Source organism: Marmota flaviventris, chromosome 2, assembly GCF_047511675.1.
Source record: "Marmota flaviventris isolate mMarFla1 chromosome 2, mMarFla1.hap1, whole genome shotgun sequence".
NCBI classification, from domain to species: domain Eukaryota; kingdom Metazoa; phylum Chordata; class Mammalia; order Rodentia; family Sciuridae; genus Marmota; species Marmota flaviventris.
Genome location: NC_092499.1, coordinates 49,405,674 through 49,432,949, shown reverse-complemented (window position 1 = coordinate 49,432,949; position 27,276 = coordinate 49,405,674). Strand labels below are relative to the sequence as shown.

General features: G+C 36.1%; 2 protein-coding genes and 1 non-coding gene across 9 annotated transcripts in view; 2 read left to right on the top strand and 1 right to left on the bottom strand.

The window, feature by feature from the left end:
• Mipol1 (mirror-image polydactyly 1) overlaps positions 1-13,477 on the bottom strand; it is a 318,255-nt gene extending 304,778 nt beyond the window's left edge. For 3 of the 6 annotated variants that reach the window (XM_071607845.1, XM_071607843.1, XM_071607848.1), the window contains exons 1-2: positions 13,332-13,477; positions 12,146-12,243 (exon numbers count right to left, since the gene is read on the bottom strand). The gene's annotated coding sequence lies outside the window, so the exon portion shown is untranslated. Of the gene's footprint in view, positions 1-12,145; positions 12,244-13,138; positions 13,186-13,331 lie in introns of those variants that run through there. The other 3 variants (XM_071607847.1, XM_071607844.1, XM_071607846.1) reach the window with 2 other exon arrangements.
• Positions 13,478-13,644: 167 nt separating this feature from the next.
• Slc25a21 (solute carrier family 25 member 21) overlaps positions 13,645-27,276 on the top strand; it is a 538,394-nt gene continuing 524,762 nt past the window's right edge. Inside the window, exons 1-2 of one of the 2 annotated variants that reach the window (XM_071607840.1) lie at positions 13,645-13,692; positions 15,973-16,007. The gene's annotated coding sequence lies outside the window, so the exon portion shown is untranslated. The remainder of the gene's footprint in view (positions 13,693-15,972; positions 16,008-27,276) is intronic. The other variant, XM_071607837.1, reaches the window with a different exon arrangement.
• LOC114088295 (U6 spliceosomal RNA) lies at positions 23,411-23,517 on the top strand. Its single transcript, XR_003581958.1, has one exon. It is a non-coding gene; the product is annotated as a U6 spliceosomal RNA (small nuclear RNA).

Sequence of the window (27,276 nt, the reverse complement as noted above, 5' to 3'; positions counted from 1 at the left end):
ACATTCTTCATAGAAACAGAAAAGCAATCATGAAATTCATTTGGAAAAATTACAGACCTGGATAAAGCCAAAGTAATCCTTAGCAAGAAAAGTGAAGCAGGAGGCATCACAATACCACACCTTAAATTACACTACAGAGCTATAGTAACAAAAATGGCATCGTTTTGGCACCAAAACAGTCATGCAGACCAATGGTACAGAATAGAAGACACAGAGACAAACCTCCCAAATACAGTTATCTCATACTTGATAAAGGTGCCAAAAAATTCACTGGAGAAAAGATAGCCTGTTCAACAAATGGTGCTGGCAAAACTGGAAATCCACATGTAGCAAAATGAAGTTAACCCTGTATCTCTCACCCTGCACAAAAATCAACTCAAAGAGGATCAAAGACTTAGGCACTAGAACAGATACCCTGTGCCTAATAGAAGAAAAAGTAGGCCCAAATCTTCACCATGTCAGCCTAGGATCTGACTAAATAAGACCTCTAAAGTGTAAGAAGTAAAATCAAAAATCAATAAATGAGATGGATTAAAACTAAAAAGCCTCTTCTCACCAAAGGGAATAATCAATAATGTGAAGAAAGAGCCTACAGAAGGGGAGAAATCTTTGTCATATGCACCTCAAATAGAGCATTAATCTCCAGGATGTATAAAAAACTCAAATAACTCAATGCCAAAAATACAAATAACCAAATCAATAAATGGGCAAGGGAATTAAACAGACACTTCACAGAAGAAATACAATTGATCAATAAACATAAGAAAAAATATTCAACATCTCTAGCGATTAAGTGAATGCAAATCAAAACTATTCTGTGGGGAGCCATTCTCACGCGTGACTGGGTGACTCCCGGTTTGGGTCTGAGGCTTCTGGCTGTGTCGGAATTTTCCCGGCCCTCTCCTGATGAGAGAACCCGTCCGTGTGGGGGTGTGACTGACCACTGACCCCGGGGGCCCAATCACTGACCCTGACCTTGGAGTGCGGCCCCCCCCTCAACCTTCATTGGATGGAATTATCCCCTGAATTTCTTGTTCCCCAATAAAAGGCTACTCCCTGGCGTGCTCGCGCTCTCTCTCCTGCTAGCCCTGAGTAATCCTTGTTGCCCTGCTGGGCGGTTAGAGGAGGGAACCAGAGAGGGGAGCCGTCTCGGACCTGGCAATAGAAATAAGGTAACTGAATCTGTGTGTTTTATTTCGATCTCTTCTAGCTAACTTTTATGCCAAGAACCTCATTAATGAAACCATTGCGCTGGCCACATGGTGGACTATTCATTTTGTGAGATTTCATCTCACTCCAGTCACAACATCAATTATCAAGAATACAAGCAACAATAAACGTTGGCGAGAATGTGGGGAAAAAAGTACACTCATACATGGTGGGACTGAAAATTGATGCAATCATCCTGGAAAGCAGTATGAAGATTCCTCAGAAAACTTGGAATGGAACCACCATTTGACCCACCTATCCCACTCCTTGGTTTATATCCAAAGGACTTAAAATCAGCATACTACAGTGATATAGCCACATCAATATTTATAGTAGCTCAATTCACAATAGCTACAATATAGAACCACCCTAGGTGTCCCTTGATAGATGAATGGATAAAGAAAATGTGTTATATGTATTAAATGGAATGTTACTCAGCTTTAAAGAAAAAAATTATGGCATTTGCTGGTAAATGGATGGAGTTAGAGAATATCATGCTAAGCAAAATAAGTAAATACCCCCTCCCCCAAAAGACCAAAAGTTTTCTCTAACATACAGATGCTAATTCACAATAAGGGGGGACACTAGTGAAGAATAGAGTTGTCTTAGATTAGGTAGAGGGAGTGAAGGGAGGGAAGGGGAGGGAATATGAGGATAGGAAGGATAGTAGAATAAGACAGACATTGTTACTTTACATATATATATATATATATATATATATATATATATATATGACTGCATGACTAATGTGATTCTACAACATGTTCAATCAGAAAAATGAGAAATTATACTTCATCTATGTATTATATATCAAAGTACATAAATGCATTCTAGCGTCCTGCATAACTAATTAAAACAAATAAAAAATTTTTTTAAAAAGGCATTTCAGAAAGAATAACAACAAAAAAGATTGCTATACCAACAAAGCTGTTCTTCAAAGAAGAAAAAAAAACCTTCTTATCACCCACGTCCCTCAAGGGCGAAGGATTGGGTTTCCCTTCCATGGGATGGGCTGGCTGAGAAATAAAAGCTAAGAAAAGTAGAACGATGAAATGACAACAGAATACAGAAAGTAATTTTCAAAGAGGGGGCAGAGACCAGAAGCTGACCAGAATGGTCCAAATTCTAAAAAGGAAAGGAGCCCATGTTTGCTGTATTTATATCGGAAGACATCAAAGATATTCTATGGAAAGTTCTTCACCAAAACAGGATAGAGGTGGGGGCATATAGGCTGCTCAGTTCCTAGCAGGTCACATCCATCTCTGGTGCTATGCAGGACCTTTCTGGGCAGAGTTGCAGGGGAGTTCACTTGCATCAGGCGGTCTCTCCCGGTGGGACTGTCACAGGAAGTTCTCAATGCTAGAGTCTACCCCCTCACTGGCTACGATGCTGAAAGGGTGCTCACGCATTTCACGGATGGCTTCTTGCACCTTCTGAGACAAGCATAAATAAAAAAATTTATGACTACTAAGCAGCACTTCAAAAAATACTTAAAGAAACCACACACACAGGAGACATTAGAAACAAACACCTTAACCCAGGAAAGGATCTCACTAGAAGAATATTTAAATGAGAATTAGAGCCAAACTAAACATTAGAAAAAGATCAAAATGGAAGTTCATAGAATAATTATTCTCTTTTAATAATAAACACCTCTCCGTGACAATGAATGTAAATGGTCTGAACTCTTCAATTAAAAGACACATCCTGGCAGATTAGATTTAAAAATAAGATCCAACTATACATTTTCTGCACATATCTCAGGCAAAGATATCCACATATCAAAAGTGAAAGAATGAAAAATTATATTCCATGCAAATGGAGCCCAAAAGCAAGCAGGAGTAGCTATTCCCATATTTAATATTTTAGTCAGCTTTTTTGTTGCTATGACAAAAAGAACTAATCAGAACTAATTTAAAGAAGAAAAAATGTATTTGGGGCTCACAGTTACAGAGGTCTCAGTCCACAGACGATCAACCTTCCCAACAATCAATGGTGGAAAGATATTGAGCAAAACAGTTTGTGACAGGCAAACAGGAAGAAGAGAGATCTCCTCTCACCAGGAACAAAATATATGCCTCAAAGGCATCATCCCCATCGACCTAATTCCTCCAGCCACACCCCACCAGAATACATTCACTACCTAGATAATTCATTCAAGTGGATTTATGCAGTGATTAGGTTAAGATTCACATAACTGATAATTTCACCTCTAAATTTGCTTGCATTGTCTCACACATGAGCTTTTGAAGGACATCTTAGCAAAATTCACCAGAAAATAAAAGAATTCACTATATTCTGGTAAAAAGAATAATCCAAAAAGAAAATAAAACAATTAATATTTATGCCTGAGCATCAGTGTACCTAATTAAAAAAATTTAAAAATAAAAACAACAACAACCACCACACACACACACACACACACACTTCTCAAAGGTTCAGATAGGCCAGGCATGGTGGTACATTCCTGAAATTCAAGCAGCTCAGGAGGCTGAGGAGGAGTATCCCAAATTCAAGGTCAGTCTCAGCAATCTAGCAAGGCCCTAAGCAACTTTGCAAGACCCTGTCTCTAAATAAAATACAAAAAAGGCTGAGGATGTGGCACAGGGGTTAAGTGACCCTGGGTTCAATCCCCAGTACAAAAAAAAAAAAATTCAGATAGATGCCAATACAATAATACTTGGGTGATTTCAACACACCCCTCTCACCAATAGATAGGTCACTGAAACATAAAATGAGTAAAAACATCAGATCTAGAGAATGGACCTAAAAACCTAAAAGACTAGGTTATAGCTCAGTGGTTGAGCGCTTGCCTAGAACATGTGAGGCCCTGGGTTTGAGCCTCAGCACCACATAAAAAATAAATAAGAGTATTGTATCTATCTACAACTAAAAAAAAAAACAAAACTTTTTTTAAATAAATAAAACCTAAAAGACATCTACAGAGTATTTCATCCAGGGCTGGGGCTATAGCTCAGTGGCAGAGTGCTTGCCTAGCATGTGTGAGGCACTGGGTTTGATCCTTAGCACCACATTAAAAAATAATAATAATAATTAAATAAAATAAAATAAAGGCATGCTATCCATTTACACCTATTTTTTTTTTTTTAAAAAAAGAATATTTCATCCAACAAAGGCAGAATTCACTTTCTTCTTAGCTGCTCATGGAACATTTTCCAAACTCAATATATTTTAGGTCACAAAGTCAGTCTTAGTAAATATCAAAAAAGAAATTGATATAATCCCTTGCATCTTATCAGAGGTCACAATGAAATAAAATTTGAAGTCAAAGAAATGAAAACTACATAAACACATGGAAACTGAACAATACATTTTTGAACAATGAGTGAGTCACAGAAGAAATCAGGGAGAAAATTAGGGAATTCTTAGAAACTAATAAGAATAAAGATATAATACACTAGAATCTCTGGGAGACTATGTAGGCAGTTTTAAAAGGAAAGTTTATAGATATGAGCAGTTATAAGAAGAAACCATTCCAAAACCAGAAGAAAGGATTAATTAAGATGAGCACTTGAATTAAATTAAGTAAGAGAATTAAAACAACACAAAAGCTCAATATAACAAAGAATTGGTTCTTTGAACAGATAAACAAGATTGATAAACTCACAGTTAAAACTAACCAAAAGAAAGAGAAGACCCAAATTAATAAAACTAGAGATGAAAACAGAAAGTATCACTGAAATCCATCAGTAACTATTTTGAAAATGTATATTCCAATAAATTGAAAAACCCAGAAGTAACAGACAAATTTACAAACACCCATACAACTTACCAAAATTGAATGCAGAGGATACTGAAAATCTAAACAGACCAATAACTAATAATAAGATTAAAGCATTAATAAAAAGCCTTTCAACAATAATAAACTTAGGACCAGAAGAATTCTCAGCTAAATTTTTTTCAGAACTTTAAAGAATTAATGCCAATGTTCCTCAAATTATTCCATGAAATAAAAAGTGTGGTGGGGGAGAGCACTGCCAAGTTCATTCTATGAAGGCAGTATTACCCAGACACCAAAACAGATAAGGGTTTGTCAAGGAAAGAAAACTACAGCCCATTAACTTGAAAACATAGATACAAAAATGCTTTAAAAAAACTAGCAAGTCATATTCAAAAACACATCAAGATTATATAGCATGATCAAGTTGATTTTGTTATAGGAATGCAAGGATGGTTTGACACACAAATCAATAAATGTTATTCACCATATATACAGAATTTAAAAAATCACATGATTCATCTCAGTAGATGCAGAAAAGCCTTGAATGAAATTAAGTACCCACTCAGGATAAAAACACTAAAGATACTAGGGACAGAAAGATACACATTTATAACACACCCAAAGCCAACATCACAGTAAATGGAAAAAACTGAAAGCATTTCACCTAAAATGAAGAACCAGACAAGGATGAGCACTCTCACCAGTCTTACTCAATAGAGTACTTGAAATTTTAGCCAGAGCAATTAGGCAAAAGAAGGAAATAAAAGGGATACAAATAGAAAAGAAAGAAGTCAAATTATCACTATTTGCAGATGAAATCCTTTATTTACAAGATTCCAGAAACTTCACTAGAAAATATCAAGTAATGATAAATTCAGGGAAATAGCAGGATACAAAATCAATATATCAAAAAAGTAGTTTTTCTATGCACAAATAATGAATCTGCTGAAAATCATGCATCAAGAAAACAATTCCATTCATAAGAGCCTTAAAATAAATAAATAAACAAATAAGCAAGCAAGCAGGGAATAATTCTAACCAAGGAGATGAAAACCTCTATGATGAAATTATAAAACACTGAAGAAAGAAATCAAAGACACTAGGAGATAGAAAGACCTTCCATGTTCATGGATATGCAGCGTTAATAGTTAAAATGGCGATATTACCAAAAATGATCTACAGATTCAATGTAATCCCCATCAAAATACCAATGATATTCTTCACATAACTAGAGAAATCAGTCCTAATATTTGTACAGAAGAATAAAAGACGCAGAATATCCAAAACAATTCTAGGCAAATAGAAAGATGCTGGACACACCACAATACCCCATTTCAAATTATGCTACAGAGCTATAGTAACAAAAACACCACTATACTGACATAAAGACAGACACACAGACCAATGGAATACAACAGAAGACACACACACGAACTCACACAGATAGTCACCTGATCTTTGACAAAGGCATGAAAATATGTTGGAGAAAAGAGAGCCTTTTAAACAAAAAGTCTCAGTGCTGAGAACACCAGATATCCATATGTAGAAGAATGAAAGTAGGCCTATTTCTCACCCTGCACAAAAGTCAACTCAAAATGTGTCTAAGACATAGGAATTAGACCAGAAATTTTGCAACTGCAAGAAGAAAATATAGGGTCAACACTCCAATATACAGGTTCAGGCAACAACTTCCAAAATAGGACTCCAAAAGCTCAGGAGATGATACCAAGAATTAATAAAGATGGTGTCATTGAATTCAAAAGCTTCTACACAGCAAAGGAAACAACAGAATGAAGAGTCTACAAAATAGGAGAAAAATCTTTGCCAGCGGCTCTTCTGACAGAGGATTAATATCCAAAATACATAAAGAATTCACAAAACTTAACACCAACAAAACAAATAACCCAACCAATCCATGGGCAAATGAACTAAACAGCCATTTCTCAAAAGAAATATACAACTGGCCCACAAATATAAAAAATGTTCAACATTTTTAGCCATCAGTGAAAGGCAAATACGAGATTTTATTTAATTCCAATTAGAATGGCAATCAGCAATAATACAAATAGTAATAAATGCTGGCAAGAATGCAGAGGAGGGGGCTAGGATTGTGGCTCAGTGGTAGAGCACTTACCTAGTATATGTGAGGCACTGGGTTCCATTCTCATCACTACATTAAAAAAAATGAATAAATAAATAAATAAATAAAGGTATTGTGGCCATCTACAACTAAAAAAAAAAAAAGAATGCAGAGGAAAAGGAACATTCAACCCTGTTGGTGGGATTGTAAATTAGTATAACCAGAGGAAAAGGAACATTATACACTGTTGGTGGGATTGTGAATTAGTATAACCACTGTAGAAATCGGTATGGAGGTTCCTCAAAAGACTAAGAACAGAATCACCACATGACCCAGGTATATCACTCCTCAGTATTTATCTAAAGAATTAAAGTTAGACATGATAACAAGAAATGCATAAGCATCTGTGACTAAAAGATCTGACCAGAACAATTTTAGGGGAGGAAAAGTTTATTTTGGGGCTCAATGTTTCAGAGGTCTCAGTCCAAAATTAGCCCACTCCATTCTTTGGGACTCAAGGTGAAACTGAACATCATGGCAGAGTGTGTGGCAGAGGGAAGCAGCTCACATGATAAGAAAGCAGAGAGAAAAAAAGAGAGACTCCACTAGCCTCATACAAAATATATACTCCAAAGTCATGCTCCTAATGCCCCACCCCCTCCAGCCATACCCAACCTGTCTTCAGTCACCATTCAATTAATCCCATCAGGGATTGATTCACTGATTAGGTTGAGGATGTAGCCCAGTCATTTCTCCTCCAAACCTTCTTGCATTGCCTCACATTTGAGCTTTTGCCCCCACATACAAACCATAACATACGTATTTCTCTCATATGTGGAAGTTAGAGAAAAAAGTGGGGGAAAGTGATAACTTGAAAAAAGAAGGTAGACTAGTAGAGGAAGGAGGAGGGGAGGAAAAGGGGAGATGAAATTGACCAAATTGTTATGTGCATGTATGAAGATATCACAATGAATCCCACCATTATGTATGATTATGTGTTAGTCAGCTTTTTGTCACTGTGATCAAAATGCTGACTGGAATAACTTAAAGGAGAAGTTTATTTTGGCTAACAATTTCAGAAATTTAGTTCATGGTTGGCTGAGTCCACTGCTCTTGGCCCCAGTAAGATAGAACATAATAGAGGAAGGGTATGGCGGAGGGAAACTGCTCAGGACTTGGTTGCCAGGAAGTAAGGTGAGTAGGGGAAGGGATGCAGGAAAGAACCCTTCAAGGACACTGATCCCAGTGACCTACCACCTCCAGCCATGCCTCACCTGTGAATAGTTACCACCCAGTTACTTCATTTAAACTAGGATAGACTAATAAGGTTACAGCTTTCATAATACAATCATTTAATCACCAAATACTCCTGAATTAACACAGAAGCTTTTGGGGGGAACCTCAGATTCAAACCAGAACAAAGTATAATACACCCATAAAAATTAAATAATAGTTGACAGAAATAGACTCCACAATTACAAAGGGAGAATTAACACATAATAAAATTCCAGTAATTACCATAACAAGTACATACAGATACATACACACAATCCATTAAGGGAAAAGATTTTAACAACAGCATTAACAAACTTTACTTAATAGATGCATATAAAGCATCATACCCCTAATATTACCCCTCCCACACACAAACACACACACACACAGAGGATAAAAAAATAAGTAACTATACACAAGGCAAGTACTAACAAGTTCCAATGATCATTCAATTAAAAACATTTTGACGGTAGTTACACAGTGGCTCACTTTTCATTTATTCATCAAACTGTCCATATATCTTATATACTTCACATGAACTATATTTCACAATAATTTTTCAAATGGTAATTGATCTATACCATTTATGTACATACTCATCTATTTTTTCTTTTCAGGTTTTCAAAACTTATTCCACAGCAAAAAAAAAATCTTCAAGAAAAAAAGATGAAGGAGTCAGTATGCTTCAACAGGAAGCAATTAAGCAAGATTCAAGATTCAAAGTTCCATTAAAATGAACCCTGATATACTCTAGATTTTAAAACTTATAAATCCAAGCATATTGAAAGCAATTCTCAAAGCAATATTTGTACATAATCAAATCATCCTAGTGCAGAACTGCAAATAACCAGATGCTATCTGTCTGTATACAACTGAAATAGTACAAATCTAAATTAAAATACTTTCAATATTGACAATATCAGAACCAGAGGTGCTTACACCATTGGCCAAAAGCAGTTCTGTGGTAAATTTGTCCCATTAGCTGTCCATTTTAGTCAAATACCAAACCAACCAATGATTCAAAGTAATCATTTATGTTGCCAACTTAGAGATAAAATTAAACTTTATAAATAGGGGATTTATAGTTAAATGGTTAAAATTTAACATTTCAGGATATAAAAATAACATATACTCAAACATATTTAAAGTGATACATGCCAGGTATGCCCATAGTCCTTGCTACTTGGGAGGCTGAGGCAAAACTGCGTGAACCCAGTTGTTGTCCACGTTGATTAACAGAGAGAGGCCTACCTCAAAAACAAAAACTAAACCCTAAACGGATTTAAACCATAGTCTTAAAAATATCAAGTGAACTATTTAATTGGAATTTTTTTCTAAAATTAACAAGAGTAGTGCATTAGTTATCTATTGCTAACACATTATCTCACCCAGAATTTTATGAAAGAAAAGTTTAAGGAACACAATCCCTTGGTGGTAGAAGGTGGTAACTGTCCTAAATCTGTATCTGTTTAACAATCAAGGAAGACTGGCCTGTAATTCCAGCAGTTCAGGAGGCTGAAACAGGAGGATCACAAATTCAAGGCCAGTTGAGCAATTAAGGGAGGCCTTAAGCAACTTAGTGAGACCTAGTCACAAAATAAAAAACAAAAGGGGCTGGGATATAGCTCAGTGGTAAAGAACCTCTATGTTAAATCTCTAGAATCTGCCCTCCCCCGCAAAAAAAAAAGAAGAAAGAAAAACTTATTTATCCATATCAAAGAACACTGATAGTGATTATCCCCAAATCTCTTTAATTTGAGCATGTCTAAATATATACTAAATTCACTTCTATAAACTACCTAAAAATAGAAAGTGTTAGGTGAAAATATTAACTTAGATAGTATTCAAAGGAAATTTTTGGTGGTACTGAGTAAAAGGGAGGGAGTTCAGGTTATGAGATGTATTTAAGGAAGAGAAGACCTTCATCCTAAGCTGGGTGAGTATCACAGTGGGAACTTCAGGGACCAATCCTTTGACTATTGCTTCTCATATCATGAATACATTCAATAAGGTAGAAAAATTTAATCAAACCATTTCAAGATGAGCAATATTTAACTCAAACTATCACCAAAGCATATTATACATTTTTAATAATTTTATTCAAAGTGTCCCAAGCTGTTTGGATATCATCCTTTACTTTTCTAGTCTTTTTTCAATATCAAAGAAAGAGTTTATCTCTTTTCTCAGTTTTAATTTTCTTTTGTTCTTCAGATTTCAAGGGACAAAGAAGGTAGGAGCCATAAGAAAGTTTAGAAGTCCAAAATGGTCTCTTTAGACATAAAACTGATGAAAAGCAAAGACTGTTTACAGACTTTAAATTCAACTCCAAAACACTGTAGCACATGTTGCTTAATACTATTATGTATTTTTACTTGTTCAATATTGTTCATGTCAGCTATTGATTTCGCCAACAATCCATGGGCAAAGGGTTGAACACAATTTTTCAATAGAACAAGGGGTCACCAACTGAGGCCTAAAGCCCATATCTAGCCGACATACTTTGCTAACGTAATCAATTAGGAGTCCATTAGGCTGTGATGGCTCCAAAGTCTTGGTTCCTATGTAAGGAAAATCAAACCCAACTCAATGGAAGCAATAAAATAAAATTTAAGTTTAACCAATGGAAATTACCAACTAAGCAGTAGTGGCACACACTTATAATCCCAACTACTGGAGAGGCTGAGGCAGGAGGAATGCAAGTTCAAAACAAGCCTGGGCACCTTGGCAAAACTCTGTGTGAAAATAAAATTTGAAGAGCTGGGGATGTTTACTCAGATATTTGCTTAGCATGCACAAGGTCCTGGGTTCAATCCACAGTATCAAAAAAAAAAAAAAAAAAGAAGAAGAAGAAGAAAAAAAAAGAAAAAACTATCAACAAACCTCTTACTAGAGACTTTCTACTGTAACCAATCAAAACTTGCCTTGCCTGGCTGCTTCCTCTAACACTTTATAAACGTTTTCCTACTTGAAATCTGGTGCTGCCCCATTCATGAATTCCTGAAAGCTCAAACAGACTAGAATTTTAGTGTGTCTACTTTATCTTTTTTTTTTTTTACATTTATCTTTTAATAACTGTTTTTGTACAGTCTTTGAGTTTGGAATGGTTTTTATATTTTTAAAGGGCTGGAAAGGAAGGGAAGGATGCATGAAAGAAGGGAGGGAAATAAAAAAAGAATGAAGATAAGAATATGCAACAGAGACTGTTTTATGCCTGGAAAACCTAAAAATAAATCAGTAGGCCTAGCTTTGTATGGTACTGCACTAACACAAACTTCAAAGTGAGGATTGCCTGTATTTAATATCTTGCCTTTTACAGAAGTAGAGAATATGCAAATGATCAATAAATACATAAAGAGATGTGCAATAATATTAGGTCATTAGGGAAATTAGGGGGGAAACCCAATGTAATATCAATATATATCTATCAATGTGAAGTGTTACAAATATTTGGGGACAAAAGAATTCTCATACACTGCTAATGGGAATGCAAATTAACACAATTTGAAACACTTTTTGGTGGTATATTCCATAAACAAAACATCTGCATAGGATATAACACAGCCATTTTACTACTAAGTATATATCCAAAAGAAATGTATACATAAATTCACCAAAATACTTATAAAACGTCATAACAACCCTTTTGGTAGTAACCTAAAACTGAGTGTAATAATATGCAATATGAAAATGAAAAAACTACTGCTATTTCACCCATATAAATCTCATAAATATAAAATTGAGGTGAAGCCAGACTCGGAGGACTATATACTATATAAATATTTTAATATAAAGTCAATAATAGCTGAAACTCAAATGTTAGAAGTTGAGATAATGGTTACCTTTGCTAAGCTGGCACCACAAAGTAGGGCTTCTGGGATGCATGTACTGTTTAAGGTTCTTTCTTGAACTAGGTACTGGAGACAGGGGTGTGTACACTCTGAAATTCAATGAGTTGTACACATATGATTCAGACACTTCTATGTTTATCATACTTTTTAAAAACAAACACAGAATTTCTATGAACTCCATGCCTTTCAAGGAAAATTGTGTACATCTCCATTCCCTTTTCTGATTTGCCATCATTACCTCTCTCCAATTAGACAACTTTTACTACTCCATATAGAAAAATTGGCTTTGTTTTAATTAATTTTACTAATATACTATTGCACATGATACCCCATGACTATATAACTGTCACTTTAGGTTAGTTCCATCCCAGACCCAAAGAGGAAACTTTACAAATAACTTGTAATAGTATGTTAAAGTTACATAGTAAAGAAAAAAGAACCTGCTTGAAATGCAGTTTTATTTGACCACTTGTTTTGGCTTACCTTTATCTACTGCTGTGATTCAACCCCCATAAAATGCTCAAAGGAGCTTTTCAAAAAGCCTGTTCTTGAGGAAAGTTGTTCCTTTCCACCATCCCTGTCTAATCATGAGTCAATCTTGTGTTTATCCAATTCCTTCCATCCACAAGGCTTAAAGTACTTCGCAAATACTGCCGGGTGGTGTCACCTTCCAGTTAAATAAATATGGGCCCTCAGACGTCGTAACCCAAAAGAACTTTAACAGTATCTTTGTACAGCATGGCTCAGCGCACTTAAAAAAAGCACCGGATTGTATTCTTACTCACAACTTACAATTGTGAGAACCAAAATATAAAACGATTCAAGTGCCTGTCAAGGGCGCAGAGCAGATCAGAGGCTGAACCCAGAGGACTAGAACCCTCTAATCCCAGGGGCTTAAGGGAAAAGCAAGTAAAACCCCTACACTTTTGAATAAATGCTCAGCTGCTGAAGTCCTGTAATAGCAAAGAAAGAGTTGTCTGTCACCTGAGAATCCCAGGACGCTGACCTCTGAGGGTGCCCCATCACTCCTGGGCACACCGGGCCAGCATTCACTAGGTGCGGATTCCGCGCGGCCCCTTCAGTTTCTCCAAGGAAGCTGCGGCCGGAAATTCCAAGGATGGTTTCTGCCCACCCCATCAGTCTCCAGTCGCCCAAACCTCCCCTCCACCCGGTTTACCTGGGATGCGCTAGGCATCACTCTGGGAGCCGACTGGGAGCACTCTCTCAGAGTTTGTCAGGCCGGACGCGCAACTACCGCGTCAGTCAAAGCCACGGATTTAGAGGCTCGGCCCGGAGGCGCGCGACCCCAAAGGATCCAGCGGGGCGGGGCACCGGAGGGAGATCTAGCCAGCCGCACGCGGCGCGCGAGGGCCCGCAGAGACCGAGGTGGTGAGCACCGGGCATGCGCGAGCCGCGCCGCCGGGGCGCGGGGAGCGGGGCGGGGCCTCCCTGCAAGCGAGAAAGCTTGGCAAGTCCTCTCAAGATCCGCCAGAGGACGGAAGGCGGGCCAGCCGTAGTTGTGGGGTCTAAGACCGCTGGTGCGTTCCGGAACAGCAAAATAGTGCCCCGACAAAACCTAATCTGGTTGGAGGAAGGCGTAGGGAGGCTTAGGGAGACTTGGCGGAACTGTGTGGTTGTGTGTGTGGCTGGAGGGGAGAGAGTGTGGGAATAGAGAGTGTGGTGGAGGGGCCGGGCCTGTGGCGCAGTGAAGGTCGAATGGAAAGGGCACAGGCGAGCAAAAGTGACACCTAGGCTCTCTCCAAAAAATGCTTCAGGCTAAAATTTTGGAGCTGGTGACTTTTTTAAGTCCTGGAAGGAAATCTGAATTTTCACATTATGTGGATTCACAGAATGTTGAGCCTTCCAGAATTTAATAAAACAACAACAAAAAACAATTCGCCTACCACTCTGTTGAAACAATAGAAAGCCAAAGATATCTTTAATTGTAGAATAATATTAAGAGTTTTATCAGGACCCATAAAATGAGCCGGTAGTGATTCAAAAGTGTTCCACAAATCAGAATTGCATTTATAAATATCTCTTTAACTCCTGTTACTCATTAATCTGTTGGACACACAAGTATTTATTCAGAACATACTATGTGCCAGGCACTCTTTGGGTTCCTGAATAAAGAATATTTTTTTTACACATCCCCAGAGAATAGGGATAATATAAAGTGTTGATGGACCCCCAAGTTAGTGGTTAAATTTAATAAGAGGAACTTAGACTTTAGTAACTGTAAAAACCATGTAAAGAGTTGGACCAAAAGAGGTTAAAATACATAATGTTGTTATTTATATGGTAAAGAATAAACAGTACTCTGGAGGGGTTTGTTATAGATTCAGCCTTGAAATGTTTTGTTTTTTGTTTTTGTTTTGGCTTTACATCTGGATTCAATCAGATATTTGTGGACACAATCATAAATATTTTGAGACAAAAAAAGAGGGGCTGTAAGTTTGTCAGAACAGAGACTCCAATCAAAAAGGACATTATAATCAGGAAAAATGACTTGAAGTAATGGTTAGTGCCAAATCAAATGATGTGTAATTAAAGGAGGGAAAGTTTCTTTTCTTACTTAAAGAAATGAGAGGGCCAAGGACTACAAAATTGAGAAAATTGACACCAAATAATAAATTAGGATGAATTTAGAGAAAGTGATAATAGCTTTTGTTGGGTAAAGATTCATTTTGCCTCAGTTTTTGAAGCCCATTTTCTGAATTTCTAAAATCTCCAGAGTAAAGAAAAAACTGTTTTCTTCAGTAACCTGTTTTTTTTTTTTTTTTCCTTCTCTCTCTTTTATGTAATGAGTTCAAACTTTAGACCTAATTCTCCCTTATCCCATTTCCAATTCAGGTATTCATTAATGCTCTTTCTGCAACTTTTTATACCACAATAGATAATTTTTACCCACTCCTCTCCACCACTACCCCTATCCACATACACACATTTCTTCATTCTCCATCCTGCTAAGAGTTATCTGAAAAATGGCTTTGGATGACTTTGGGTGAGGAATTTTAAAGTATGAGAAGGACAGAATCAAGGAAAACTGGAGGAGTTAATGTCTCACTCTTCTTTAAGTATGGATAGAACTTAGCAAGGCAAAAAGGGAGTAAAGGTGCAGAGAAAATAGAATTCTTTGTAGAGGAATCAATATGGAGATAAGATACTTTTGGTAATTGTAAGCACTTTAGGAATACTACAATATGGAATTCAAGATGAAAAATGGTGGGAAATGAGGTTGTAGAGATTATGAAGTACTTCATTGTAGTACTCTGGTTCGATTCTATAGTTAATAGGAATTAAAAATTAAAGGTAATGGTATAGTTAGATTTGTACTTTAGACAAATCATCAATTTGGAAGATATATTTCATAATCAAAATTCCCATGGTAGCAAGCCTATTTAATCCAAGGTAAAAATGATAAAATGTATGCAGTAGGGCACGATAAATGGAAAAGGATGAATTGAAGAAGTAGAAAATAAAGTTTGAAGATTTTAATAACAACTGAGAAAAAGGGAGTTCATAGAAGAATGAGTGAATAAGAAAGTTAATTTTTCAACAGAATGAATTTGAGTCATTGGGAAATTTAAGAGGAGTTCTTCAGCAGTCAGATGTACAATTTCATATGTAAGGATGTGTTCTGGACTGGCCTGGAGATAAAAATATTAAGAATAATTAACAGCAATTGTTAAAGCTACTATTAAAATTTTGAAATTCAGTCCCATAGCATTCTTATCTATCATGTAATCCTTTTATAAATCACCTGTCTAAAGATCATGATTCATTTTTTTTAACTGACTTTTTGTTTTTAAATGCAGTACTGGGATTGAACTCAGGGCCTTTCACCTGTCAGGTAAGCACTCTACCACTGAGTGATACTCCAACCCCAACAGATTTATTTACTTATTTATTTTGGTGGTAGTGGGAATAGACTTATTTTTTAAAGCAGTTTTAGGTTTACAAAATTGAACAGGTTGTACAGAGTTCTCATATACTCCCCCTTTCCCCATGATTTCCCCTGTTATTAACATCATGCATTGGTATGGTATATTGTTTACAATTGATGAACTAATACTGATATTAAATTAACTAAAGTCCATGGTTTACATTAGGGGTTACTCTTGGTGTTGTATTGTTCTATAGAGTTCACCAACTGCATTATAATGTGTCCATTATTATAGTATTAGAATAGTTTTACTATTCTAAAACATCCCTGTGCTACACCTATTTATCTTTCCCTCCCTCCCCTGGAACCCCTGACAGTCCTTTACAACCAGTGATCGTTATTATCACTATCATTTTTTTTCCTTTTTCCTGAATGTCATAGAATTGGTATGGTTTGTAGCCTTTTTGGACTGACTTCTTTCACTGATCAATATGCATTTAAGGTTCCCACATGTCCTTTTATGACTTAATAGCATATTTCTTTTTATTGCTGAATAATATTCCATTGTATGAATGTACTAAAATTTGTTTATCTACTTACTAATTAAAGGACATCTTAGTTTCTTCCAAGTTTTAGCAATTGGGAATAAAGTCACTATGGACATCCATGTGCAAGTGTGGACAGAAGTATATAGTTCCTATGGGCAACTACCAAAAGTTCAATTGCTGGATCATATGGCAAGCCTGTGTTTAGTTTTATAAAAAACTACCATACTGTCTTTCAGAGTCGCCATACTAATTGCATTCCCACAAGCAATTAACAAGAGTTCTTATTGCTCCATACCTCCAGAGGTTTGGGTTTAGACATTTTCAAAGATTTATGGTGGTATTTCATTTCTTCAAATTCAAAACTCATGAGGCAGATCAAGCTTAACATATTCAAAATCAGAAAGATTATTGTGTTGGATCAGAATTAGGTGTAAGGCAAAATAGAATAAGACAAATACATAAAGGCATACCATTCTTATAGAACCCAGTAAGTTTGATTTTATTCTTAATGCAACTATGTTTTTGGTTAGAACTATTGGATGGATAGTGATCCCATTTCAGAATTAGGAAATATAGGAGGAGAAAGGGTTTAAGGACTACAAGATAGTTTGAGCTATGTATTCCTCCCTTCCTTCCTTCCTTTCTTTCTTTTTCTTTTTGATACCCAAGTAGAGATATTAACACAGATAATTTGTTATACAGTTCTGTGCCTCAGGGATGGTTTGATATTTCCATGGTTGGAAATAAGGCAGGTGGAGTCATCAGTGTAGGTACATCAGTGTAGGGCTTGCATATGATTACCAGAGAGGAAAATATAGGTAAACAAAAGAAGAGAGTGGGATTCAGCCTCTGGAGGACTTCAGTCTCTCTATAGGTTAACTAACGGGAGAGGAACATTAGAGAATTATATAATAAAGGAAGAAGAAATCCAGGAAAGTACTGTGTCATAGTAGCCAAGAAGAGACAGTGCCTTAAGAGACTGGTCATTGTTTTCAAATGTTGCTGGAAGTTTCACTAAAGTGAAGGCAAGGAAGTGACCTTTGGACTTTGCAATACAGCTATGATTGGTGACATTGATAAAAAATAGTTTCAGTGAATTGGTCTGATGGAAGATAGTTTAAAGTGGGTTTGAGAGAATGCCAGGTGCAGTGCACATGCCTATAATCCCAGCAGTTTGGGAAGCTGAAGCAGGAGGATCTTAAGTTCAAAGCCATCCTCAGCAATTTAGCAAGGTGCTAAAGCAATTCAGTGAGACCCTGTCTCTAAATAAAATACAAAATAAGGCTGAGAATGTGGCTCAGTGGTTGAATGGCCCTGAGTTCAATCCCTGGTATCCCTCCACTATCCCCCCCCCCAAAAAAAAGTGGGTTTGGGAAAAAATAGTTGGTAAGGACATAGCAAATGCTGCACAGTCAATTCTTTTGACATTTCTGTGACAGACAACAGATAAATGGTAAAACAGTATGTTTTCTAAGCAACAGACATTACACCTCTTTTCCTCCCATTAACAAAACTCCAGTTTTATAGCTAGTAAAGATCTATTGCTCTCAAAGAGTAACTACCCTGCTCCCTGTCTCAAAAGTAGCCTCATCCCCTTATATTAACTCTGGGGTTCTTTTCCTGGTAATGGGATTAAGGGTGGCATACTATCTACTCTAGCTAATGAAATATAGTATAATGGAAAGTCAAGTGGAGGACTACCTTTCCAGAATAAACAGAGCCTTGTGAAAAGAAAGGTTCTCTCTCTGACCTTTCTGTTTGGGATGTTGGAATGAAGCCATGACACCTGGCAGCCATCCTGATCATCCAGATGGATGGTAAAGAGCTAGTATCTTAGAATGACACCTGGAAGAGAAAGGAAAAGATTTGGTTTGTAATGATATTGGTAAGCTGTTGTACCAGGTTTGGACTGCCTACTCTAACTTCTTGTATATGAGATTAAAAGCTAAAACCTTATTATTGAGACTCTTGTGAGTAGATTATCTATTATTTAGAGCTAAAAGCTAAAAGCTTTCCTGATAGATACCAATTGGATGACCATTATAAATCAGAAATACTTTCAACCCCAGTTAAAATATGGATGTCTGATGTCCTCTGTCCCAGCTTTTGATCATTTGGTCTGGAGTGGAGACTGGGAATATATCTATCTATTTATTTATTTATATTAAGTTCACCAGATGAACTATACAGAAGGGATATTTTGTCTTATTGTTGTTATTTAAGATATAAGATATTCGAGCATATTTGTACATTGATGAGCCTCATCAGATAGAAAGTGAGAAACTGACAGTATGGGACTTCCTATCATCATTTATGATTAGTAGAGAAGGGTAAATATATAACAAAACCTGTGGGGATAGGCTTTTTCATTATGTATTGAAGTAAATTTTGCATAACATTAACCATTTTAAAATTAATAATTCAGTGGCATTTTGTACATTCATAGTTTTGTGTAACCATCATCTCTATATAGTGTCAGAGCATTTTAACTACTCCTCTGTAGGTTGTCAGAAATCTAAATGAAGTCACTTGTGTCCAACCTCAACCAAATAAAGAAACAGGAGGTTATGAAGGAGGGCCCTCTTACATGATAAAACTATGATAAAAACTATTACAAAGACTCCCTGTAGTAGTAACTTTTCCCAAGGACTTTCCAAACTGAAGCTTGTTACAGGAGTCACAAGAACAGATAGCTGGATGTACAAGAACACTTTCCTTATACACTGTCTCCACTAAGGATCTCTTTGTTTAAATAATAATAATAATAACATATACTTCTCTGTTTTGCCTTTAAAACTTTCCTCTTTTCTCAGTCTACCTGAGTCCCATGGTCCACTATAGCATGTGTATCCCAGATTATAATCCTCTGCTTACTACTGAATGAACTCATTTTCTTTGAGAGTCTCTGTTGTTATTTAGGTTGATACCCCATAAAGAAACCTTGTACTCATTAAGCAGTTATTCTCCATTCCACCCTCCTCCTCACCCCTACATTCTGCTTTCTGCCTTCTTGGATTCATCTATTTAGATATCATATAGATGGAATCATACTATATGTGATCTTTTGTGTCTTAATGGATTAGATACTTTATAGTTACAAGTAATTTTTTCCCATTGTAACAGGAGGAAAAACCAAGAACCAGTATACATAGAGAAAGATGAGGGAATGTTATCAAGTAATAACAGAACAAAGGACTCCAACACTTAATGGTCAGGTAGAGAAGGATAAGCCTTTAAAGGTGATAAAGGAAAGAGCAGTCAAAAAAGGAGAAAGATAAAAAATTTTAACAGGGAGTGCTATATATCAAAGAAAGAAGAGTTAACTGTAGAATGCTCTTGAGTGATCAAGCAAGATAAGGGCTTGAAAAAAATGTCTATGTAGAGGAAGAAACAAAAGTTTAGGAGTCTGACTTTTTAAATAATAGCTAGGTATGGCAAAGTCAGAACTAAAACCCAGTTTGAGGTCCTCATTCTCTACTGCATTATCCTCAGTTCTGGTTTCTCATCGTAACTCTCATGATATGCCTGTACCTTCTTAGATTTCCCCCTGAAAATACCTTTGAAAATCTTTCTTGCTGTCAGCAATGTCAAAGAAGCCTCTCCTTCTTTTGAACTTGGTCTTTACTGATGCTGTGCTTGGAAATATATACCCATTTTTATATTTTAAACATGATTTTAAATATTAAACAGTGAAGTATAAAGTACAGGGTACAGATCAAATCCTGCTTATGCTAAACCCCTGATTAAAAGCCTTTGATAGTTACTATCCTATGCTAGGGGATAATATTTAAATTTCTTAAGTCTTTTCAGTCTGACCATAACCTGTATTCTAACCTCAGATTTGGCCAACTTCTTAAAAAAACGAAAATGATCCCTAGTCTAATGAAATGTTCAGATTTAACTACACTACTGTGCATCAAATGACTTCTGTGTTTTTCTTGTTGTTATTTCTTTTTGTTTCTCAGTCTCCTCATAGTCATTGAGTAGTTGTCACTTAATTTTGTGCCTGACACTAGAATGTGCAGAGAGGTAAATCAGTAAAAAGTTCTAAAAATTCTATGTGTCTCAGTAGCATCATGATTGTATAACAAGAGATTCAAGAAATTGGTCCTTCTAGTAAAACTCTTGAGCTAGCAAGAATTACAAGAATCAGTTCTTTTGGAACTCTAAGATCTAGTTGCACAATTGCAGTATCTCCAGGGAGTGTGAATATGGCTGGTGAATTTCAGTTTTGCATAGCAGCATCTTTCCCCCTCACCACTATTCCCATGGCAGGGGACCTTGGAGATAGTGGGCCACATTCCTTGTAGAAATGGCTGGTAACAAAGCAGACAATAAGAACTTTGTCCTCCAAAAAATCTTGGTTGTGTATGTTGATCTGCCTTGTGGGCCACTGAGGGATCAGAAAAGAAAAGGAATGAAGGAAAATAAACAGAGCCTAAGAGACTTAAGAGAAACCATCAGGTTTATCAATTCATGTATCACATAAGTCCCAGGAGAAAAGAAATAGATGCAGAATGATTTCAATGAGTCATGGACAGATTCTTCCTAAATTTGATGAACCTTGTTATGAATCCCCCACCCCAAATAATTTTATGTTAAAGCCCTAATCCTGTAGGGCTTTATTTTGAGTGTAACTATATTTTGAGAAGAAGCCTTTAAGGAGGTAATTGAAGTTAAATGCAGCAATAAGGATGGGACCTTAATATATTAATACAAGTGTCCTTATAAGAAAAGGAAGGGACACAGAGATCTCTCTTTTCATGCACACACTGAAAAAAGGCCACATGTGAAGTCACAGTGAGAAGGTAGCCTTCTGCAAGCCAGGAATAGAGATCTCCCTAGAAACCAACCCTGCTGACACTTGTTTTTTTTTTTTTTTTGGACCAATAGCTTCTAGAACTGTGATACAATACATTTCTGTTGTTTACCCAGTCAGTTGATGTTACTCTGTTATGACATCCTGATCAGACTAATAGAAACCTACACATCAATGAAGATGAAGATTGATAATAAGAGTGTCACACTGAGGTTTATTAAAATAAAACTATCCAAAAATGAAGAGAAAATCTAGAAAGCAGTAAGACAGAAGCAAATCACCAAAGTATCCCCAATGAGATTAACAACTGATTTGTCAGAAATCATGGATGCCAGAGGCAGTACTTGATATATTTAATTAGGAATAGAACTGGTGGGTCAAATAGTGACTCTATATTTAAAATTCTGAGCATCTACCGAACTGTTTTACACAGTAGCTATACTACATCATAGTTCCCCCAGCAATATATGCGCATTCCCACTCTACATCCCTTACAATACTCATTTTTTCCTCTTTTTTCATTATACCCATTATAATATCACAAAGATATAAAGTGGAATCACTTTGTAGTTTTGATGTGCATTTCCTTAAGGATCAGTGCAACAATGTGTTGAAGGAAAAATAAAAACACTAACTAACAATCCTATCCCTGGCAGATCTATCTTTCAAAAATAAAGAATTTAAGACATTCCTATATAAAGAAAAATCAAGATCTCCCTATAAGAAATGCTAAAGGCAGTTTTGCAGGCTGAAATGACATTCTTGATTTCAAAACTCACTACAAAGTTACATTGATCAAAACAGAATGATATAGCCATAAGGACAGATATTGTTTCAGTCAGTTTTTTTTGTCACTGTGACCAAAAACCTGGGGGAAAAAACAACTTTAAAGTAGGAAAAGTTTATTTTGGCTGATGGTTTCAGAAGTTTAGTTCAGGGGCCACCAACTCCATAGCTCTGGGCCCAAGATGAAGCAGACTATTATGGAAGAAGAAACAGATCAGGACATGACTATCATGAAGCAGAGAGTTCCGTTCACCAGGTACAAAATATAAACACCAAAGGCACTTCTCCAGTGACCTTCTTCCTCCAGCTACACCTAGCCTGTTTACAATTTCTACCCAGGTAATCCATATTGGCAGTTTAATTCACTGATTATGTAACACATCTAATAATACAATCATTTCACCTCTGAAAACTCCTGCATTGTTTCACACATGATCTTTTGGGGGATATCTCATATCTAAACCATAACAGACATATAGACTAATAAAATATAGAGCCCAGAAAGAAATACAAATATCTATGGCCAATTAATTTTCAAAAATGTTGCCAATATTATTCAACTGAGAAAGAAAAATCTCTTCAATAAACCATGCTGGGACACCTGGATAACCATATGCAAAATTATTAATTTGGACCCTTAATTTTACTTCATATGCAAAACTTAACTCAAAGTTAATCATTGATATAAATATAAGAGCAAAAACTCCATAGCTAAAATGTGGAGGTAAATCTTGACTTTAGATTTGATAGTGAATCTTAGGTTGACATCAAAAGCATGAGCAGCCAAAAAACAATTAGAGGAGTTGGGTTTTATCAAAATTTAAAACTTTTGTGCATCAAGGGAAGTTATCAAGAAAATGAAAAAAAAAAAAACAGCCCACATAATGGGAAGAAATACTTTCATTTCATATATCTCATAAGGTCTTAGTATCCAGAGTATGTAAATAATTCTTAATAACTCAATAACCAAAAGACAATCCAATTAAAAAATAGGCTTAAATAGACATTACACAAAGATATACAAATGGCCAACAAGCACATGACTTCATTGATCATTAAGGAAATGCGCATCAAATCTACAAAGTGATACCACTTTATATCTTTGTGCTACTATAATAGCTATAATTTAAAAAAAGGAAAAATGAATATTGTAAGGGATGCAGAGTGGAAATGCTCATATATTGCTGGTGGAAGTATGATGTAGTTTAGCTACTGTGGTGCTCACTTCAGCAGCACATATACTAAAATTGGGACAATACAGAGAAGATTAGCATGACACCTGCGCAAGGATGACACACAAATTCATGAAGTGTTCCATGTTTTTAGACAATGTAAACAGACCAATATCAACTGAGGAAATACAAGACTCCATCAGAACCTTACCAACCATGAAAAGCCCAGGACCGGATGTATACACAGCCGAATTCTACAAGACCTTTAAAGAAGAACTAATACCAATACTCTACAATTTATTTCAGGAAATAGAGAAAGAGGCAGCACTTCCAGATTCATTCTATGAGGCCAATATCACCCAAACCAGGCAAAGACACATCAAAGAAGGAAAACTTCAGACCAATATCTCTAATGAACATAGATGCAAAAATTATCAATAAAATTCTGGCAAATCGAATACAAAAACATATAAAAAAATTGTGCACCATGATCAAGTGGGATTCATCCCAGTGATGCAAGTTTGGTTCAACATATGGAAATCAATAAATGTAATTCATTACATCAATAGACTCAAAGATAAGAATCATATGATCATCTTAATAGATGCAGAAAAAGCATTTGACAAAATACATCACCCTTTCATGTTCAAAACACTAGAAAAACTAGGGATAACAGAAACATATCTCAACATTGTAAAGGCTATCTGTGCTAAGCCTCAGGCCAACATCATCCTAAATGGAGAAAAATTAAAGGCATTCCCTCTAAAAACTAGAACAAGACAGGGATGCCCTCTTTCACCACTTCTATTCAACATAGTTCTTGAAACACTGGTCAGAGCAATTAGACAAACGAAAGAAATTAAAGGGATATGGATAGGAAAGAAGAACTTAAATTAGCACTATTTGCTGATGATATGATTCTATACCTAGAAGACCCAAAAAGCTCCACCAGAAAACTTCTAGAACTAGTAAATGAATTCAGCAAAGTAGTAGGATATAAAATCAACCTCCATAAATCAAAGGCATTTCTGTATGTCAGTGACAAATCCTCTGAGAAGGAAATGAGGAAAATTACCCCATTTACAATAACCTCAAAAAAGAAAAAATAAGATACCTGGGAATCAATGAAAGAGGTGAAAGATCTATACAATGAAAACTACAAAACCCTAAAGAAAGAAATCAAAGAAGACCATAGAAGATGGAAAGATCTCCCTTGTCTTGAATAGGCAGAATTAATATTATCAAAATGACAATACTACCAAAAGCACTATACAGATTTAAAGCAATTCCAATCAAAATCCCAATGACATTCCTCATAGATATAGAAAAAGCAGTCATGAAATTAATCTGGAAAAATAAGAGACTCATAATAGCTAAAGCAATCCTTAGCAGGAAAAGTGAAGCAGGTGACATCACTATACCAGACCTTAAATTATACTACAGAACAATAGTAACAAAAACAGCATGGTATTGGCACCAAAACAGACTGGTAGACCAGTGGCGCAGAATAGAACACAAAGACTAACCCATAAAATTACAATTCACTTATATTAGACAAAGGTGCCAAAAACATGCATTGGAGAAAAAATAGCATATTCAACAAATGGTGCTGGAAAAACTGTAAATCCATATGCAACAAAATGAAATTAAACTCCTATCTCTCACCATGCACAAAACTCAACTCAAAGTGGATCAAGCACCCAGGAATTAAACCAGAGACTCTATGTCTAATAGAAGAAAAAGTAGGTCCTAATCATCATGTTGAATTAGGCCCTGACTTCCTTAATAAGACTCCTATAGTGCAAAAATTAAAACCAAGAATCAATAAATGGGATGGAATCAAGCTAAAATGTTTCCTCTCAACAAAAGAAATAATCTGGAGATGAACAGAGAGCTACATCCTGGGAGCAAATCTTTACCCCTCACACATCAGATAGAGCACTAATCTCTAGATTATATAAAGAACTCAAAAAGCTAAGACCCCCCCCCCAAAAAAAAAAACAATCAACAAATGGGGCAAGGACTTAAGGACCTGAACAGACACTTCTCAGAAGAGGATATACAATCAATCAACAAATATATGAAAAAATGTTCATCATGTCAATCAAATAGAGAAATGCATATCATCTCACTCCAGTCAGAATGACAGCTATTATAAAGACAAACAAAAATAAGTGTTGGCGAGGATGTGGTGAAAAAGGTATACACTGCTGGTGGGATTGCAAATTGGTGCAGCCAATATGGAAAGCAGTATGGAGATTCCTTGGAAAACTGGGGATGGAACCACCATTTGACCAGCTATCCCTCTCCTCAGTTTATACCCAAAAGACTTAAAAACAGCATACTACAGGGACACAGCCACATCAATGTTTATAGCAGCAAAATTCACAATAGCTAAACTGTGGAGCCAACCTAGATGCCCTGCAGTGGATGAATGGATTAAAAAAATGTGGCATGTATACACAATGGAATTTTACTCAGCAATAAAAGAGAATAAAATTATGGCATTTGCAGGTAAATGGATGACATTGGAGAAGATAATGCTAAGTGAAGTTAGCCAATCCCAAAAAAACAAACGTTGAATGTTTTATCTGATATAAGGAGGCTGATTCATAGTGGGGTAGGGAGAGGGAGCATGGGAGGAATTGATGAATTCTAGATAGGGCAGAAGGGTGGGAGGGCAAAGGAGGGGACAGGAGATTAGCAAGGATAGTGGAATGTGATAGATGTCATCATCCAAAGTACATGTATGAAGATATGAATTGGTGTCAACATAATTTATATACAACCAGACATATGAAAAATTGTGCTGTATACATGTAATAAGAATTGTAATGCATTCTGCTGTCATTTATTTTTTTTAATCAATAAAAAGTATAGCTATTGTGTAAAACAGTTTGGAAGGTGCTCAGAATTTTAAACATAGAGTCACTATTTGACCTAACAGTTTCATTCCTATGAAAATACACAAGAGAAATGAAAGCATATGTTCACACAGACACATGGGTTTGTAGCAGTATTTACTCATAACAGCCTAAAGGTAGAAACAATCCAAATATTCATCAATGTATGAATGGGTAAAGAAATTGTTTTATATAAACACAATAGAATATTATTCAGCCATAAAAGAATGAAGTACTGATATATCCTAGAACTTGGATGAATATTGAAAACATTATGCTAAGTGAAGGAAGCCAGACATAGAAGGTTAAATGAAAGTTTTCTATGAAATAGTCAGAATAGGCATATCCATAGAGACAATTTTTTTAAATATTTATTTTTTAGATATAGGTGGATACAATAGCTTTATTTTTTACTGTGGTGCTGAGGATTGAACCCAGTGCCTCACACACGCTAGGCGAACGTTCTATCTCTGAGCCACAACTCCAGCCTGAGACAGAAATTATATTAGTGGTTGTTTGGGAATAGTCAGGCAATATAGGGTGTGATTACTTAAGTGTATGTTGTGTTCAGTTGAGTTGAATGTGATTTACTCACTGAATTATTATTTACTAAGTGCTTTCCATATGCCAGACAGTATACTAGTCACTTTTGCATGGGACTTGACATTCAAGAGAAAGGAAAGACAAAGAATATACAAATAAACACAGAATATATCCAGGTGTTGAAACTGCAATGAATAAAAATAAATCATGTTAGGTAAAGAGTGAAAAGGTTGGAGAAACATGCTACTTTAGTCAGAGTAAAACCTGCCTGTTAAAATAATATTTGTATAAAGGCTAGAGGAAGTGAAGAAGCAAAACCAAGGGCATGACTAAGAAAAGAACATTCCTACCATCACATATGGAAATATGCTTGGGATATTCAAAGAAACGTTAAAAAAAGAAAAGGTATGACAAGAGTAGGGTGAAAGAGAAGACTGGAAAATAAGTATGGAGAAGTAGTCAGAA